This window comes from Triticum aestivum, chromosome 2D (assembly GCF_018294505.1).
Source record: "Triticum aestivum cultivar Chinese Spring chromosome 2D, IWGSC CS RefSeq v2.1, whole genome shotgun sequence".
Taxonomy (NCBI): Eukaryota; Viridiplantae; Streptophyta; class Magnoliopsida; order Poales; family Poaceae; genus Triticum; species Triticum aestivum.
In genome coordinates this window covers 598,892,956-598,912,036 of record NC_057799.1, presented here as the reverse complement: position 1 = coordinate 598,912,036, position 19,081 = coordinate 598,892,956, and the positions used below count along the sequence as shown (strand labels likewise).

The 19,081-nt window shown below is 47.3% G+C and overlaps 1 pseudogene; it reads left to right on the top strand.

Moving 5' to 3' along the window:
* The first annotated feature begins 1,807 nt into the window (after positions 1 to 1,807).
* Positions 1,808 to 17,833, top strand: LOC123056014 (uncharacterized; annotated as a pseudogene).
* Positions 17,834 to 19,081: the final 1,248 nt, after the last annotated feature.

Here is a 19,081-nt window from a genome sequence, read left to right as displayed (position 1 = left end):
ACCGCGCACGCTACTAAGCCGTCTGCGGGAACTAACGTATCAGGCCAAGCGGCTAGCCTCCGGGCCAACTCTGGCTGGCATCGGGGCGAACAGTGATGCAACTGTAATAAAATGCGGAGATAGCCCCCCGAGCAGCCGGAAAAAACTCTTCTTTTGTCTCTTGTTTTTGTTTCTTGCAATCTTCCGTGGGGGCGCGCCAGCGCACCCACTGGGTGTAGCCCCCGAGATTCGGGCCGACTGCTGAGCAGTCGGGCCGGATCTCCCGGCAACTACTTTGTCTTCTTCCTCGTGGGGCGTGTCAGCGCACCCGCTGGCTGTAGCCCCCGAGATTTGGGCCGACTGCTGAGCAGTCGGGCCGGATCTCCCGACAACTACTTTGTCTTCTTCTTCGCGGGGGCGCGTCAGCGCACCCGCTGCGTGTAGCCCCCGAGATGCAGGCCGACTCTGAGCAGTTGGGCCAGATCTCCCGACAACTACTTTGTCTTCTTCTTCGCGAGGGCGCGTCAGCGCACCCGCTGGGTGTAGCCCCCGAGATTCGGGCCGACTGCTGAGCAGTCGGGCCGGATCTCCCGACAACTACTTTGTCTTCTTCTTCACGGGGGCGCGTCAGCGCACCCGCTGGGTGTAGCCCCCGAGCCTCCGGGCGCTCGAGGAGGGTCCAGCCGGTCGGGCTTGGCTGGCCAGGGGGCGAGCGGGATGCGGCCGAGCCGTTTTGGACAGCCGGCCAGGCGACGAGGCGTCTGGCAGCGCCCTTTTTCTTCTTTCTTCTGCCGGCTGTCGGCAGCCGGACGGACACTTTTTTTAGTCAGCTGGCTGGGGATCCGACCTGACTTTTCTCCACCCGGCATCAATTTTTTTCCTTCTCTTTCTTTTCTGCTGGCTACGGGCAGCCGGACGCATAGTCTATTTTTTTTGGCGCAAGCCGGCCCCCTGACTCTTCTTTCTTTTCTTTCACTGCCTGAGCAGTCGGCAGGAGCGGGACGGCAGCAGCCGGTGTTCGGGTCCCGGCAGAAGCCGGCAGGCCGGGAAGCGGGCGGAAGCCGGCCGCCAGCTGGAGCGGCAAGCCGGCGGGCGCGGGGGCCGGACCCGGCGCGGGAGGCCAGCAGCCGGCAGGCACGGGGGCCGGACCCGGCGCGGGAGGCCAGTAGCCGGCGGGGCACACGAGCTGCTGGGCACGACGCGGGCGCGGGTGGGAGCTGGCGGAGGAGGGCGGCAGCCGGCCCGGAGCAGGGCGAGCGCGCGAGGGCGGCCGAGCAGTTGGCCGGCGGAGCCGCGGGCTCACGTAGACGGGGAGCCGCGGGCGCGGTGCTGGGGTCGGTCGCAGGAGACGAGCGCGAGGCCAGAGCAGGAGGCCCATGGGGACGGAGGGGACGCCCGCGCGGCCGCGGGAGGAGCCGCAAGATCGGGACAGGCGCTGCGGCCGGCGGGTCCCGGGACGACGACTCGATGGTGCCACTGCCGGGAGCTGCAGATGGGAGGCGCGAGGACGCTAGGTGGCCATGGAAGCGAGGCCACGGGCTCGGGCAGGTCGCCCTGGAGCCGCCGGGGCACAGCCGAGAGGTCGGAGCGTGGTGACGCGCGAGGCCCGGGCGGAGCTGCACGGGCTAGGCATAGGCGACGAGGGCAATGGCCGAGCGGCCATGGACGAGCCCGAGCTTGGTGGATGGCCATTATCTGGACATTGTCTGGATATCATCGGACCAATGTTCAGACTATCAAACTAGTATCTGACTTGCATGTGGACTATGCATGGGTGTATGCCTAGTGGTTTGACCATTGTTTGACTTGCTCTAGCTAGTTTGCATAGATGGTGTATGGAGGAGTGAACGCGCGGCCGGAGCAAGGCGCAACCCGGAGGGGAGTAGACGCGAGCGACGCGTGGATGGATGCGGCCGACCGAAGCGAGGCCCCGCGCGCGGCGCGCGCGCGGACGGACGACCGGCGTCGCAACGGTGGTGACGAAGAGGGCGAGGCCGAAGACGAGGGCGCACCGCCCCTCGCGGCCACTCCGGGGGCATGTCGATGTCGAGCCCCCGACCGCTATCGGAGTGACGGTGCGACGCCGCGGCGGTGGAGACGAAGATGGTCTCGCCGGGACTGCGAAACCAGAAGCAGCAGGCCCCCGGTGGGCGCCAACTGTCGTGGTATTCTCACGGGGGGTTGCGAGACGACAGATGCCACAGGGTGGCTTAGTGTGAGGGCAAGAGTGCTGCCGGAATATCCGGGGACGGGTATGCGAGTATCACGCGGTAGTTTACCCAGGTTCGGGGCTCTCCGGAGAGATAATACCCCTACTCTTGCATGTCTGGATATATATGTGGGGTCTACATCGGGCAGTACAAAGTGCTCTTGGAGCTGTATCTGAGATCAGTGCCACAGGCATCTGATCTCGTATATACGCGAGTGTGTGGCGTGGCTAGCCGTGGCTCTTGTGGCCGAATGAGTATGTGTGCTCATACGTGTGTGTGGCGTGGCTGGCCGTGGCTCTTGTGGCCGAATGAGTATGTGTGCTCATACGTGTGTGTGGATGGCTAGCCGTGGCCCTTGTGGCCGAATGAGTATGTGTGCTCATACGTGTGTGTGTGGCGTGGCTGGCCGTGGCTCTTGTGGCCGAATGAGTATGTGTGCTCATACGTGTGTTTGTGTGGATGGATGGATGTGTGCTTGCTAGCTAGCTTATATAGGCTTGGGGGTAGTTTAGGATGTAAACTAGGTAGTGCCATGGGACAAGTGGGCATGGGGCACCATGCCCATGATGGTGTGGACGTGATGTGCATGCCTCCTTGTCCCTGGCACACTTTATAAAATAGTGCCCAGGGACAGATACACTGTAGATGATGTCGTCGCTACTATTCATCAATAGTGCCGGGTGCGGCCGTCTTGTCGGTGTCGGCGATTGACTTCGAGCAGCCGACTGGTTGGCGCAGTCGGCTGGCTGGGGCAGCCGGATGGGGAGCAGGCCGGGTGGCGAGTCGGCCCGGGCAGTCGGATAGGGGGCCGCCTGGGCGGCCCGAGCCGTCGGAATGAGGGGCTTTGCTAGCCCCTATGTCTTGAAATATTGTCTTGCCGTCTTCGGGGTACCCGTGGTCAATTACCCCGACATTGGATGAACAGGACCCTGTGGTAGTTGAGGCCGTTGCCGCTGGATGAACAGTACCCCGATCGATCAAGCCTGTGGATGAACTGGACCCCATGGAGGCTTGGATGAACTGGACCCTGTGGAGGGCTGGTTGAATAGTAGCGGTGGAGGGCTGGATGAACAGTAACCCGTGGAGGGGTGGTTGAACAGGACCCCGTGGAGAGGGCTGGTTGAACAGTAGCCAGTGGAGGAGCGCGGTGGAGGCTGGATGAACAGTCGCAGGTGGAGGCTGGAGGAGGTCGACGGTGGATGAACAGTAGCCCGTAGAGGCTGGAGGAGGTCGACGGTGGAGATGAACAGTATCCCGTGGAGTCCCGTTTTGCGGTACGCCACACCCCTCCTGATGAACAGGACCCCCGTTTCGACCGTAGTGCTCCAACACAAGTCCGTTTCCTCCGTTTTGCAGTACACCATACCCCTCCCGATCAACAGGACCCCATTTCAACCGTAGGAGGTCCGTTTCCTCCGTTTTGCTGTACGCCAGATCCCTCCCGATGAACAGGATCCCATTTCCACCGTGGCCGGTCGAACACAAGGCCGTTTCCTCCGTTCTGCGGTATGCCAGGCCTCGTTTCCATTGGCTGTTCCGTCCAAGACGGTTGGCTCCCGATGAACAACACGTGTTCCGTTGCCTCCGGATGAACACGACGCATTCCGTTGCCTCCCCATGAACACGACGACGACGCAGTTTCTCCGTTCCGACCCAGCCACAGCCATGTACACGAGCCCTGGCCGTACGTATGTGCGAGTAGGCGTTCGAGACCCCGCCCGTATGTACGTCCGTGGCCGTATTTACTTTCTTGCACCCGGGCCGCTGTACGTATGTGTACATGCTACGTGCGCGCCTCTACTACCACACGTGCCCTTCTTTACATGACCACAGTTCAGCGCTGCAGCCTGCAGATAGACCGATCGACCAGTATGTATGTACACGTTCGCGACTAGAATGACAACGCTACGTACGCTTTGACGGGGTGGGTCCCGACTGTCAGCACTTCCTGGCGTGCGAAGATGTAGCTGGTGGGTCCCAGCAGTCAGAGGGGAGAATCATTTTTTTGCCCGTAATATGGACGCACTTCCTTGCGTGCGAAGATGTAGCTAGTGGGTCCCAGCAGTCAGGGGGGAAACATTTTTTTTCACGAAATACAGTGGCCCGTCTGGTGGGTCCCTGCTGTCAGGTGGAGGAATCATTATTTTCCGCGTAATAAGGAGGCACTTCCTTGCTGCAGCGGTGGACCCAACTATCAGCCTCTCCACGTACAGTACTCTTCCGATGGAAGTCGTTCCTTGACCATGTTGACCACGCCGCGCCGAGAGCACCAGGGCGGTGGACGACGGCGAGGCCTAGGAAGGGGACAACGCGGCAGTGGATGCCCACGCGGAGAGGAGTATGAGGGTCCACTTATTCGGCTGCGGTGTGAGGCTGCCGTCGCCGCAGGGCCTGGTGATAACCCACAAGTATAGGGGATCGCAACAGTTTTCGAGGGTAGAGTATTCAACCCAAATTTATTGATTCGACACAAGCGGAGCCAAAGAATATGCTCAAGTACTAGCAGTTGAGTTGTCAATTCAACCACACCTGGATAACTTAGTATCTGCAGCAAAGTATTTAGTAGCAAAGTAGTATGGAAGTAACGGTAACGGTGGCAAAAGTAACAGTAGCAGTTTCGTAGTAATTGTAACAGTGGCAACGGTAAAGTAACTAAGCAAAGAGCAATATGTGGAAAGCTCGTAGGCATTGGATCGGTGATGGAGAATTATGTCGGTTGCGATTCCTCATGCAATAGTTATAACATAGGGTGACACAGAACTAGCTCCAATTCATCAATATAATGTAGGCATGTATTCCGAATATAGTCATGCGTGTTTATGGAAAAGAACTTGCATGACATCTTTTGTCCTACCCTCCCGTGGCAGCGGGGTCCTATCGGAAACTAAGGGATATTAAGGCCTTCTTTTAATGGAGTACCAGACCAAAGCATTAACACTTAGTGAATACATGAACTCCTCAAACTACGGTCATCACCGAGAGTGGTCCCGATTATTGTCACTTCAGGGTTGCCGGATCATAACACATAGTAGGTGACTATTGGCTTGCAAGATAGGATCAAGAACTCACATATATTCATGAAAACATAATAGGTTCAGATCTGAAATCATGGCACTCGGGCCCTAGTGACAAGCATTAAGCATAGCAAAGTCATAGCAACATCAATCTCAAAACATAGTGGATACTAGGGATCAAACCCTAACAAAACTAACTTGATTACATGGTAAATCTCATCCAACCCATCACCGTCCAGCAAGCCTACGATGGAATTACTCACGCACGGCGGTGAGCATCAAGAAATTGGTGATGGAGGAAGGTTGATGATGACGATGGCGACGGATTCCCCTCTCTGGAGCCCCGAACGGACTCCAGATCAGCCCTCCCGAGAGAGATTAGGGCTTGGCAGCGGCTCCGTATCGTAAAACGCGATGAATCCTTCTCTCTGATTTTTTTCTCCCCGAACATGAATATATAGAGTTGGAGTTGAGGTCAATGGAGCACCAGGGGGGCCAAGAGGCAGGGAAGCGCGCCCCCACCCTCGTGGACAGGGTGTGGGCCCCCTGGCCTTGATTCTTTCGCCAGTATTTTTTATTAATTCCAAAAATATTCTCCGTGAAGTTTCAGGTCATTCCGAGAACTTTTATTTCTGCACAAAAATAACACCATGACAATTCTTCTGAAAACAACATCAGTCCGGGTTAGTTCCATTCAAATCATGCAAGTTAAAGTCCAAAACAAGGGCAAAAGTGTTTGGAAAAGTAGATACGATGGAGACGTGTCAACTCCCCCAAGGTTAAACCTTTGCTTGTCCTCAAGCAATTCAGTTGACAAACTGAATGATAAAGAAGAACTTTTACAAACTCTGTTTGCTCTTGTTGTTGTAAATATGTAAAGCCAGCATTCAAGTTTTCAGCAAAGATTATGAACTAACCATATTCACAATAACATTTAGATATCATGTTTACTCATATCAATGGGATAATCAACTAGCGAGCAATAATAATAAATCTCGAATGAAAACACTTTCTCAAAACAATCATAATACGATATAACAAGATGGTATCTCGCTAGCCCTTTTTGAGACCGCAAAACATAAATGCAGAGCACCTTTGAAGATCAAGGACTGACTAAACATTGTAATTCATGGTAAAAGAGATCCATTCATAGTCATACTCGATATAGATTAATAATAATGGATGCAAATGACAGCGGTGCTCTCCAGCTGGTGCTTTTTAATAAGAGGATGATGACTCAACATAAAAGTAAATAGATAGGCCCTTCGTAGAGGCAAGCAGGGATTTGTAGAGGTGCCAGAGCTCGATTTTGAAATAGAGATGAATAATATTTTGAGCGGCATACTTTCATTGTCAACATAACAACCGAGAGATCTTGATATCTTCCATGCTACACACATTATAGGCGGTTCCCAAGCAGAATGGTAAAGTTTATACCCCCCCCACCACCAACAAGCATCAATCCATGGCTGGCTCGAAACAACGAGTGCCTCCAACTAGCAACAGCCCTGGGGGAGTTTTGTTTGCAATTATTTCAATTTGATTTGCTTAGAGCATGGGACTGGGCATCCCAGTGACCAGCCATTTTCTCGTGAGTGAGGAGCGGAGTCCACTCCTCTTCAGAATAACCCGCCTAGCATGGGAGATACAGGCAGCCCTAGTTGATACATGAGCCATTCGAGCATGCAAAACAGAATTTCATTTGAAGGTTTTGAGTTTGGCACATACAAATTTACTTGGAACGGCAGATAGATACCGCATATAGGAAGGTATGGTGGACTCATATGGAATAACTTTGGGGTTTATGAAAGTGGATGCACAAGCAGTATTCCCCGCTTAGTACAAGTGAAGGCTAGAAAAAGACTGGGAAGCGACCAACTAGAGAGCGACAACAGTCATGAACATGCATTAAAATTAATAAACATTGAGTGCAAGTATGAGTAGGATATAATCCTCCATGAACATAAATATCGTGAAGGCTATGTTGATTTTGTTTCAACTACATGCGTGAACATGTGCCAAGTCAAGTCACTCGAATCGTTCAAAGGAGGATACCACCCTATCATACCACATCACAACCATTTTAATAGCATGTTGGCACGCGAGGTAAACCATTATAAACTCCTAGCTAATTAAGCATGGCATAAGCAATTATAATCTCTATTGTCATTGCAAACATGTTTCATTCATAATAGGCTGAATCAGGAACGATGAACTAATCATATTTACAAAAACAAGAGAGGTCGAGTTCATACCAGCTTCTCTCATCTCAATCAGTCCATCATATATCGTCATTATTGCCTTTCATTTGCACGATCGAATGGTGTGTATAATAATAATAGTGCACGTGCATTGGACTAAGCTGGAATCTGCAAGCATCTGATACAAAGGAGAAGACAAGGTAATATGGGCTCTTTGTTAAATCAACAATAATGCATATAAGAGCCACGTCGACATTTTCATTATGGTCTTCTCCTCTCGACCCCCAAAGAAAAGAAAAGAAATAAAACTATTTACACGGGAAAGCTCCCAACAAGCAAAAGAAGAACAAGAAATCTTTTTGGGTTTTCTTTTAATTATTACTACTACAAGCATGGAAAGTAAACTAGCTAGAGCTACAACTAATTTTTTTGTTTTTCTCAAGGTTTTTCGAACACACAAGAAGAAAGCGAGAAAAAGAAAATAAACTAACATGGATATTACAATGAAAAAGTATGAGCACGGGCAACTAGAATGAGTGTGTGAACATGAATGTAATGTCGGTGAGAAACACGTACTCCCCCAAGCTTAGGATTTTGGCCTAAGTTGGTCTATGCCCATGGATCAAAGCTACTCTCTCCGGTGTACCGAGGAGGATCCTCGGGGTGCCACTGGTTGGCGATCTCCTCCGGATCCCACTGATAAACAGACTGACGGTGAGGATCAAGTGGTGGCTCCGGCTCGGGTTCTGGAGCTGGTGTTAGGCTCCGGTAGGCATGAATGGCCTCCGGAAGAACAAGGTACATGCCTGAAGATATGTTGAACAAAGAAGGAGCAGGCAAGGTAATAGTCTCAAAGTAATTTTTATCAAATATCAGTCTATAGTTAAGCATCTTTTTCTTATTCTTAACAATAAAATCATGTGCTACCATACTCTTATAGTCTAGAAAAATAGGAGGCATCAACTTTTCCTCTTTCTCATAGTGTCTAATAGGTATCTCAAAATATTTAGCAAGACGCGAAGCAAAGATACCTCCAAAGATGGGACCCTTCGTACGGTTCAGATTTAACCGCTTAGCAACAATAGCGCCTAAACTAAAAGTGGTATCACGAAACAAAGCATGGCGCAGAATAATAATATCAGGGGCACTAAGATCTCCACAGTTCCCGTGACCAATTAAGCATCTACTAGCAAATATTGCAAAGTAACGTAGAACAGGAAAGTGTATGCTAGTAATTCTTGCATCGAAAACCTTCCTCGTCTCCCCTACAGCAATCATATCAATAAACCCTTCCACATCATTATGATGTGGTTCCTCTATGCTGCCCTCAAAGGGCAACTTGCAAACCCCACAAAAGTCATAAAGTGACATCTCCTTATACTCATCATATAAATAAAAATCCACCGAAGGTGGCGATTTCCTAGCATGGAAATGAAAATTTTGCACAAAAATATTAGTGAGCGGAGATACTATTCGCGCTGGTCGCGGAGGAAGTCGGTGAGGCCCGCATTCTCAGCCAAATAATAAAAATCATCATGGATCCCGGCTGCCCTCAGGAAATCATCACAAGGCCATTCACACGGTCGAACCTCCGTGGTGCGAGGGAGATTATATTTGGGCCTTTTGTCCTCTTCACTCTGCTTATCCTTCGAGCTTCGGCTCGAAGAGCCCCTCAAAAATCTCTTCATCAATTTCTGAAAATTTCTGAAATTTTTAGTAACTTAAAATAAAAGTGAACCAAACTCAACAAAATTGATAGCAACTACTCCCACAAGTGCCTAGAGACTATATCATGCATTAGAACTACTTGGGACCATATAAATTTGACATGCAAGCTCAAGAACAGGGTCACCTAAGTAGCAAAAATTTGCAATGAATAAAGCACTAGAACAAAAACTAATTGGACCATTGGAGGAGTCACATACCGAAGAACAATCGCCCAAAGCAGTTTTGTGAGTGGAGCTTTGAGCAAGGATATCGAAAATTGCAGCAAGATGAGCTAGAACTCGTGCTTGAGCTGGTTGGTGATTTTTTTGGGAGGAAGGAGTGTGTGGTTGCTGGAATAAGTGGAGGGGGGCCACGAGGGGCCCATGAGGCAGGGGGCACGCCCTGGACCCTCGTGGCCAGGTGCTGGCTCCCCCTGATGTGTTCTCAGTGCCAAATATTCTCAAATATTCTAGAGAAAATCATATTTCATTTTCAGGGCATTTGGAGAACTTTTATTTTCGGGGTATTTTTTATTGCACGGATAATTCAAAAAACAGACAGAAAAATACTATTTTTGCTTTATTTAATCTAAATAGCAGAAAGTAAAAGGAGGGTACACAGAGTTGTGCTTTCTAACTTCATCCATCTCATGCTCATCAAAAGGAATCCACTAACAAGGTTGATCAAGTCTTGTTAACAAACTCATTCCGAATCGCATGAAACCGGAGAATTTTCAAATAGCACTAGGTTACCTCAACTGGGATATGCACATCCCCAACAATAAGAATATCAAATTTCTTCTTGACAGTAGGAAGAGGAAACTCAAAACCTCCAATAGTAATCGTTGGAATTTTTCCAATGGAATTGATACTGTGGACTTGAGGTTGTTTCCTCGGAAAGTGTACCGTACGCTCATTACCATTAACATGAAAAGTGAAATTGCCTTTGTTGCAATCAATAACAGCCCCTGCAGTATTCAAAAAATGTCTAACAAGGATAATCGACATACTATCGTCCTCGGGAATATCAAGAATAACAAAGTCCGCTAAAATAGTAACGTTTGCAACCACAACAGGCACATCCTCACAAATACCGACATGTATAGCAGTTGATTTATCGGCCATTTGCAAAGATATTTCAGTAGGTGTCAACTTATTCAAATCAAGTCTACGATATAAAGAGAGAGGCATAACACTAACACCGGCTCCAAGATCACATAAAGCAGTTTTAACATAGTTTCTTTTAATGGAGCATGGTATAGTTGGTACTCCTGGATCTCCAAGTTTCTTAGGTATTCCACCTTTAAAAGTATAATTAGCAAGCATGGTGGAAATTTCAGCTTTCGGTATCTTTCTTTTATTTGTAACAATATCTTTCATGTACTTAGCATAAGGATTCATTTTAAGCATATCAGTCAAACACATACGCAAAAAGATAGGTCTAATCATTTCAGCAAAGCGCTCAAAATCCTCATCATCCTTTTTCTTGGATGGTTTAGGAGGAAAAGGCATGGGTTTCTGAACCCATGGTTCTCTTTCTTTACCGTGCTTCCTAGCAACAAAGTCTCTCTTATCATAACGTTGATTCTTTGATTGCGGGTTATCAAGATCAACAACAGTTTCAATCTCTACATCATTGTCATTGCTAGGTTGAGCATCAACATGAACATCATCATTAACATTATCACTAGGTTCATGTTCATCACCAGATTGTGTTTCAGCATCAGAAATAGAAATATCATTGGGATTCTCAGGTGTGTCAACAACAGGTTCACTAGAAGCATGCAAAGTCCTATCATTTTATTTTTCTTCTTTTAGAAGGACTAGGTGCATCAACATTAGTTCTCTGAGAATCTTGCTCAATTCTCTTAGGGTGGCCCTCAGGATACAAAGGTTCCTGAGTCATTTTACCCCCTCTAGTCATAACTCTAACAGCATTATCATTCTTCTTATTATTTAATTCATTGAGCAAATCATTTTGAGCTTTACGCACTTGTTCTACTTGAGTGGTAACCATAGAAGCATGTTTACTAATGAGTTTAAGTTCACCTTTAACTCTAGACATATAATCACTCAAGTGTTCAATCATATAAGCATTGCGTTTCAATTGTCTACCAACATAAGCATTGAAGTTTTCTTGTTTAACAATAAAATTATCAAACTCATCTAAGCATTGGCTAGCAGACTTATAACGAGGAATATCACCTTCATCAAATCTATAGAGAGAATTTACCTTTACTACCTGTGTCGAGTTATCAAGACGATGTATTTCTTCAACAGGCAGCAAATTAAGACCATGTATTCTTCAATAGGAGGTAAATTCTTAACATCATCAGCTTTAATACCCTTTTCTTTCATAGATTTCTTTGCCTCTTGCATATCTTTAGGACTGAGAAATAGAATATCCCTTTTCGTCGGAGTTGGCTTAGGAGTTGGTTCAGGAAGTGTCCAATTATTTTCATTAGTCAACATATTATTCAATAGCAATTCAGCTTGATCAACTGTTCTTTCCCTGAAAACACAACTAGCACAACTATCCACGTGGTCTCTGGAAGCATCAGTTAGTCCATTATAAAATATATCAAGTATTTCATTTTTCTTGAGAGGATGATCAAGCAAAGCATTAAGTAATTGGAGAAGCCTCCCCCAAGCTTGTGGGAGACTCTCTTCTTCAATTTGCACAAAATTATATATTTCCCTTAAGGCAGCTTGTTTCTTATGAGCGGGGAAATATTTAGCAGAGAAGTAATAAATCATATCCCGGGGACTACACACACAACCAGGATCAAGAGAATTAAACCATGTTTTAGCATCACCCTTTAATGAGAACGGAAATAACTTAAGGATATAGTAGTAACGAGTTTTCTCATCATTAGTGAATATGGTGGCTATATCATTTAATTTAGTAAGATGTGCCACAACAGTTTCAGATTCATAGCCATAAAAAGGATCAGATTCAACCAAAGTAATTATCTCAGGATCGACAGAGAAATTATAATCCTTATCAGTAACACAGATAGGCGAAGTAGCAAAAGCAGGGTCATATTTCATTCTAGCATTCAAAGATTTTTCTTTAAGCTTAGCTAATAATTTCTTAAGGTCATTTCTATCATTGCAAGCAAGAAAGTCTCTAGCAGTTTCTTCATCCATAACATAACCCTCAGGTACAACAGGCAATTCATATCTAGGGGGAGAATCTTCATCATCACTTTCATCAATATTATCAGTTTTGAATAATTTCATTTTCTCTAGCCCTAGCAAGTTGTTCATCAAGAAATTCACCCAATGGCACAGTAGTATCAATCATAGAAGTAGTTTCATCATACGCATCATGCATAGCAGAAGTGGCATCATCAATACCATGCGACATATCAGAATTAATAGCAGAAGCAGGTTTAGGTGTCGCAAGCTTACTCAAAATAGAAGGTGAATCAAGTGCAGAGCTAGATGGCAGTTACTTACCTCCCCTCGTAGTTGAGGGAAAAATCTTAGTTCTTTCGTCTTTCAAGTTGCTCATAGTGACCAGCAGATATAAATCCCAAGTGACTCAAATAATAGAGCTATGCTCCCCGGCAACGGCGCCAGAAAATAGTCTTGATAACCCACAAGTATAGGGGATCGCACCAGTTTTCGAGGGTAGAGTATTCAACCCAAATTTATTGATTCGACACAAGGGGAGCCAAATAATATTCTCAAGTATTAGCAGTTGAGTTGTCAATTCAACCACACCTGGATAACTTAGTATCTGCAGCAAAGTATTTAGTAGCAAAGTAGTATGGAAGTAACGGTAACGGTGGCAAAAGTAACAGTAGCAGTTTCGTAGTAATTGTAATAGTGGAAACGGTAAAGTAACTAAGCAAAGAGCAATATGTGGAAAGCTCGTAGGCATTGGATCGATGATGGAGAATTATGTCAGATGCGATTCCTCATGCAATAGTTATAACATAGGGTGACACAGAACTAGCTCCAATTCATCAATATAATGTAGGCATGTATTCCAAATATAGTAATACGTGCTTATGGAAAAGAACTTGCATGACATCTTTTGTCCTACCCTCCCGTGGCAGCGGGGTCCTATCGGAAACTAAGGGATATTAAGGCCTCCTTTTAATAGAGTACCGGACCAAAGCATTAACACTTAGTGAATACATGAACTCCTCAAACTACGGTCATCACCGGGAGTGGTCCCGATTATTGTCACTTCGGGGTTGCCGGATCATAACACATAGTAGGTGACTATTGAATTGCAAGATAGGACCAAGAACTCACATATATTCATGAAAACATAATAGGTTCAGATCTGAAATCATGGCATTCGGGCCCTAGTGACAAGCATTAAACATAGCAAAGTCATAGCAACATCAATCTCATAACATAGTGGATACTAGGGATCAAACCCTAACAAAACTAACTCGATTACATGGTAAATCTCATCCAACCCATCACCGTCCAGCAAGCCTACGATGGAATTACTCACGCACGGCGGTGAGCATCATGAAATTTGTGATGGAGGAAGGTTGACGGTGACGATGGCGACGGATTCCTCTCTCTGGAGCCCCGAACGAACTCTAGAACAGCCCTCCCGAGAGAGATTAGGGCTTGGCGGCGGATCCGTATCGTAAACGCGATGAATCCTTCTCTCCGATTTTTTTCTCCCCGAACGTGAATATATAGAGTTGGAGTTGAGGTCGATGGAGCACCAGGGGGCCCACGAGGCAGGGGGTGCGCCCCCACCCTCGTGGACAGGGTGTGGGCCCCCTGGCCTTGATTCTTTCACCAGTATTTTTTATTAATTCCAAAAATATTCTCCGTGAAGTTTCAAGTCATTCTGAGAACTTTTATTTCTGCACAAAAATAACACCACGACAATTCTGCTGAAAACAGCGTCAGTCCGGGTTAGTTCCATTCAAATTATGCAAGTTAGAGTCCAAAACAAGGGCAAAAGTGTTTGGAAAAGTAGATACGATGGAGACGTATCACCTGGCCAGCGGTGGGAGTAGTAGGCGGCGGTGAGGCATCCGGGGCATCACAGCCGGCCACGGGAAACAGGAGCATGCGGCACGACCGGCGCTGGTTTGGGCGGCTGGAGCAAAAAGACCAAAGGTTGAAGAAGCACTACAATCGTTGGATGGACATCATATGGTCACTGGAGCTAGAATCGTTCATATTGACTAAGTTGACAAAGCCCTCCGTCCCCGTCAACTTAGTAGGCCCACAAGTTAGGCTCCCACTATGGTGGGTCCCAGCTAGCAGGGGGTATTCATTTTTTGTGCATAATAACGAGGCACTTCCTTGCGTGTGAAGATATAGCTGGTGGGCCCGATCTGTCAGCGGCGGGAATTTTTTTTCGCGAAATACAGAGGCCCTTTCGGTGGGTCCCAGCTGTGAGGTGGAGGAATCATTATTTTGCGCGTAATAAGGAGGCATTTCCTTGCGTGCGGCCGTGGACCCAGCTGTCAGCCTCTCCACGCACAGTCTACTTCCGATGGATGTCGTTCGTTGACCATGTTGACTACTCCGCGCCGAGCGCATCCAATGTGGTGGATGACGGCGAGGCCCCGGACAGCAACGAGCCGGAGATGGGAAGACGCCGGAGTAGGGTTACAGACGGAGAGGTGTACGAGGGTTAACTGGTTCTGGTGCGGTGTGGTTCGGCAGTCGGTGGAGAAGAACAGGAGGTGTGGAGGGGTGGAGGGATGGCCTGGCCAACGGTGTGGTAGCGCATCACAGCGAAGCGTGCTAAGCAGAGCTGCTAGCAGCAGGAGGCGGGAGCAGGTGGTATCGGCGGCGCTGGAGGAAGAAGACGAGAGATTGAAGATGGATGCCGGTCGCTGGATGTAAATCCAACGGCTAACGATGTCAGAATCATTTATTGACTAAGTTGACAACGACTTGCGTTGGCTTCGACCTATTGGCCCACATTTCAGCCTCCAAAAATGTGGCACGTATTCAACCCATTTTTTAGAACTTACAGTCAATTTGATCTTTCTTTTAGAATTACAGTCCATTTGCTGGGCTGGGTGAACAAATAATGTAGCGTCCATGCGGCCCATTTATTTTTCTCCTGAAAAATTACAGGCCATTTGCACTTCTTCGAAATACACGATTTTGATGAGCTGATTCTAATTCTAATGTTGGGTTGGGCGCAACAATCTTATCAAAAAATAAACAGGGGTTGAGCATTTTGTTATAAATATATTTAAATAATAAGTGATTTATTATTACATTGGTCTTTAAATCTTACCAAGCTTTTGTACACAATCACCACGATTTTCGTTGCCAAAAAAATCTAGTATTTTATTGTTAAGAAATTATTTTTATAAGCTAATAAGATGTGGGATATTGTTTTCTTACATATGCAAGTGTTTGTTAAATATATGATGACAATAACAATAATACATATAAAATAATTTAAATCTTTACCTAATATTAAAGGACGGAGACTTTCATAGTTCTCCATACGTCATCTATTTATATCCATTGATTTTATGATAACCTTACAGATTAACGGCTGAGATTTAAAATTAGATTTATACACTAGAAAAGAAAAAAAGGACAGTCCCACACCAATACCATGATTCCACCTTCCGGTGCGCACCTGGTTCGGATCGATCTCATCTCCCTAGCTATCAAAAAAATTCTGACTCGCACGCCAGCGTTTTTACTGTCTACCGGTCTCGGAGGTCGGAGCCTCCTCCCGATCTACCCGCTCACGGCGGCTTCGCGCCAACAGCCACTCCGCCGCCCCGCGCCCGGGGATGGCCGTGACGGCGCAGCTACCCGCAGCCTCCTCCAACTCCATCCTCACTGTGTCACTGAGTCGGATCAGATTTCTTCGTGAAGCCAATCGTGAGGATCTTCAAGGAGGATGTGGGAGTGACGACCGTGATGTGGGTAGGCCGCGACCTTGGCTGGCAGTTAGCGAGGGACAAGCCCGTGGTCAAGCTCGACCGCCTGCACTACCTCTTCAAGCTGCCGGACAAGGACGGCGTGCTCCTCAACAACAGCGTGATGACCCTGGTGCGCGTCGGCCGCAAGTTCGGCTGGCTGCTGGCAAGGAACGAGACTGTGATCAAGCTCGACCGCCTGCATTACCTCTTCAAGCTGCCAGACAAGGACGGCCTGCTCCCTAACTACGGCGTTGCCGACGCCACGCTGCTGCCATCCCTCGACGTGCTTCTCTGACTCCTGCTTGTCCGCGCCTTCTAGGGCATCAAGGCCGCCCCCATCGGCGTCAGCATCGCGGGTGGAGAGAAACAACGGCATGCTCGCCAAGGCCATCGCCGTGGGCACCAACCACCTCATCAAAGGCATCTTCATGTGCAACAAGGCCTACTGCAGTCTGGTACAGACTGCTCTGGCCTGCTCTATCCCTTTTGTTTTTTTACGACAAGGCAATTCCTCTGAATCCATTATCGTGCTCCTCCAACTCCATCCTCGCTATGTCACTGAGTCGGATCAGATTTCTCCGTGAAGCCAATCATGAGGATCTTCAAGGAGGATGTGGGAGTGACCACCGTGATGTGGGTAGGCCGCGACCTTGGCTGGCAGTTAGCGAGGGACAAGCCCGTGGTCAAGTTCGACCGCCTGCACTACCTCTTCAAGCTGCCGGACAAGGACGGCGTGCTCCTCAACAACAGCGTGATGACCCTGGTGCGCGTCGGCCGCAAGTTCGGCTGGCTGCTGGCAAGGAACGAGACTGTGATCAAGCTCGACCGCCTGCATTACCTCTTCAAGCTGCCAGACAAGGACGGCGTGCTCCCTAACTACGGCGTTGCCGACGCCACGCTCCTGCCATCCTTCGACGTGCTTCTCTGACTCCTGCTTGTCCGCGCCTTCTAGGGCATCAAGGCCGCCCCCATCGGCGTCAGCATCGCGGGTGGAGAGAAACAATGGCATGCTCGCCAAGGCCATCGCCGTGGGCACCAACCACCTCATCAAAGGCATCTTCATGTGCAAAAGGCCTACTGCAGTCTGGTACAGACTGCTCTGGTCTGCTCTATCCCTTTTGTTTTTTTACGACAAGGCAATTCCTCTGAATCCACTATCGTGCAGGTTCAAAACGTAGCCAACCTGATTAGATCTCAAGCAGCTGGAGGCGTGAGCTAATGCTTCGGCAGCACCGACGGAGCCGACGGGAACAGCCAGGCAGGGCCGCTGAAGCGTGGAGTCAACAAGACCCTCGGAGTCGAGTTACTACTTGTTCATCATTCATTCAAGAGTTACTGATTGTTCATCATTCATTCATTCAACCTATAACTCAACTACTAAGTAACTAACACACTTTCCTCTTTGTGTGAGTTACTACTTGTTCATCATTCAGTCATCACTACTGATCTTGGTTACTCAGGGTGTGGAAGCGGTCAGAGATGACATAGAAGATGAGCAAGACGATGATGGACATGGTCATCTGGGTGACAGGGTCTATGGCTGCTTCGCTGCTTCGTTCCAGGCAAGGGAAAGCCCTCCTCGCCACCGCACTCGAGAAGACGTTCTGGTCTCTCTCAACGCCATCAGTGAGTACAGTAGTGCCCTGGAAACACCGATGGGACCTTGGCGTAACGAGCAAATCTTTTAGTTACATTACATCATTTCTGGTGCGGTGTACAAGAGGTAAGAACATGAGCATCTCAAGCCATATGATACCATTTTTCTATTCGAAAATCATATTAGCATTTTGAACGCCGACTTCGCCGGAATGCCGGCCTGCTTGGCGTGCTCCCCCCGGGTAGGCCGTTGAAGAATCTCTAAAAGTTCTTCTATTTAGTTCTTGACTATATGATCCCGTTCGAAGCAATTCTTGACTATATGTAGAAAATATTACCCCGTCACCTAGAAACATTTGAAACAATAACAGAACCTTTTGATTTCTTAGCCCCATGCTTCTACTTTCTAAATCCCAGAATTGACCAGTCCTTGGTTAGTTTGGACTCACAGCAGGTCACAACATTGTGCAGTTAGACTTTTTGAAATACATCAGTTATGGAATACAAGCTATTGGACATTTGCACTTGCCTTATGAGCGTGGCTGATAATTCTTCAGCAGCATAACATCATATATGCATTGGTAACTTGCATCTGTAATATGGATGGGTCATGGATGATTCTGCCATTCGCCAAACTCAGTAATATATCACGTTATGATGTTATTTGTTTAAACATGGTTATGTACCTTCAAGAATTCAGTAACTAAAATAATAACGGATTAGCTCAAGGACAAAATAGCAGAATTTTTGTACAGTGATGAAAAAATTTAATATATTCTAAAGTTTGCTCATAGGTCAGTATTGCCTCGAAAAGCTACAAACGAGTCATAAGTGCCAAACTAAAACAAGGGTAATTCGTGCACTTATACAAACTGAACACATTTTATTTGTGATGAAATATTTAACTTGTAAGTTAGTAATCTTAAAAATTAGCAAATGGATGGTTAAATTAGTATTACTTTAGGAGAACCGAATCAAATGAAACTAATTATGTTGTGCTGAATATTCTGCAGCCGTAAGTATTGAAGAGTAAAATTGCATTTTTCATCATCTCTGAACCCTATTCTTCTCCACACTTCACATACATAATGCCTCTTTCAGCTCAGATGGCATAGAGAAAACCATAGGCTAGAAGATCATCATGCATCGACATTCAACACCATTGCAATGAAAATTAGGAGCATTTGCTAAACAAAAAAAGCTTCCACAGTTCCTGTGTTCAGATTCCGTGTCACATAAATAGTGTGAAGCTATGTCAAAATCATTATTTCCCGAGCCAAGAGTGATCAGAAGAAATTACTTCTATTATTGTGTTGTGTCTGCAGCTGCACATACGAGCAAATCAATTTATGACGTTACAAACAAAGCAATCATCTTTTGTTTATTATAAGGTTTCATTTTTCGTAGTTGTCTTTAGTTACTAGATGTGCTAGAACAGCACACAATGTGTGTGATTTGCCATGCCTTTTTGATTTCGGAATTGGA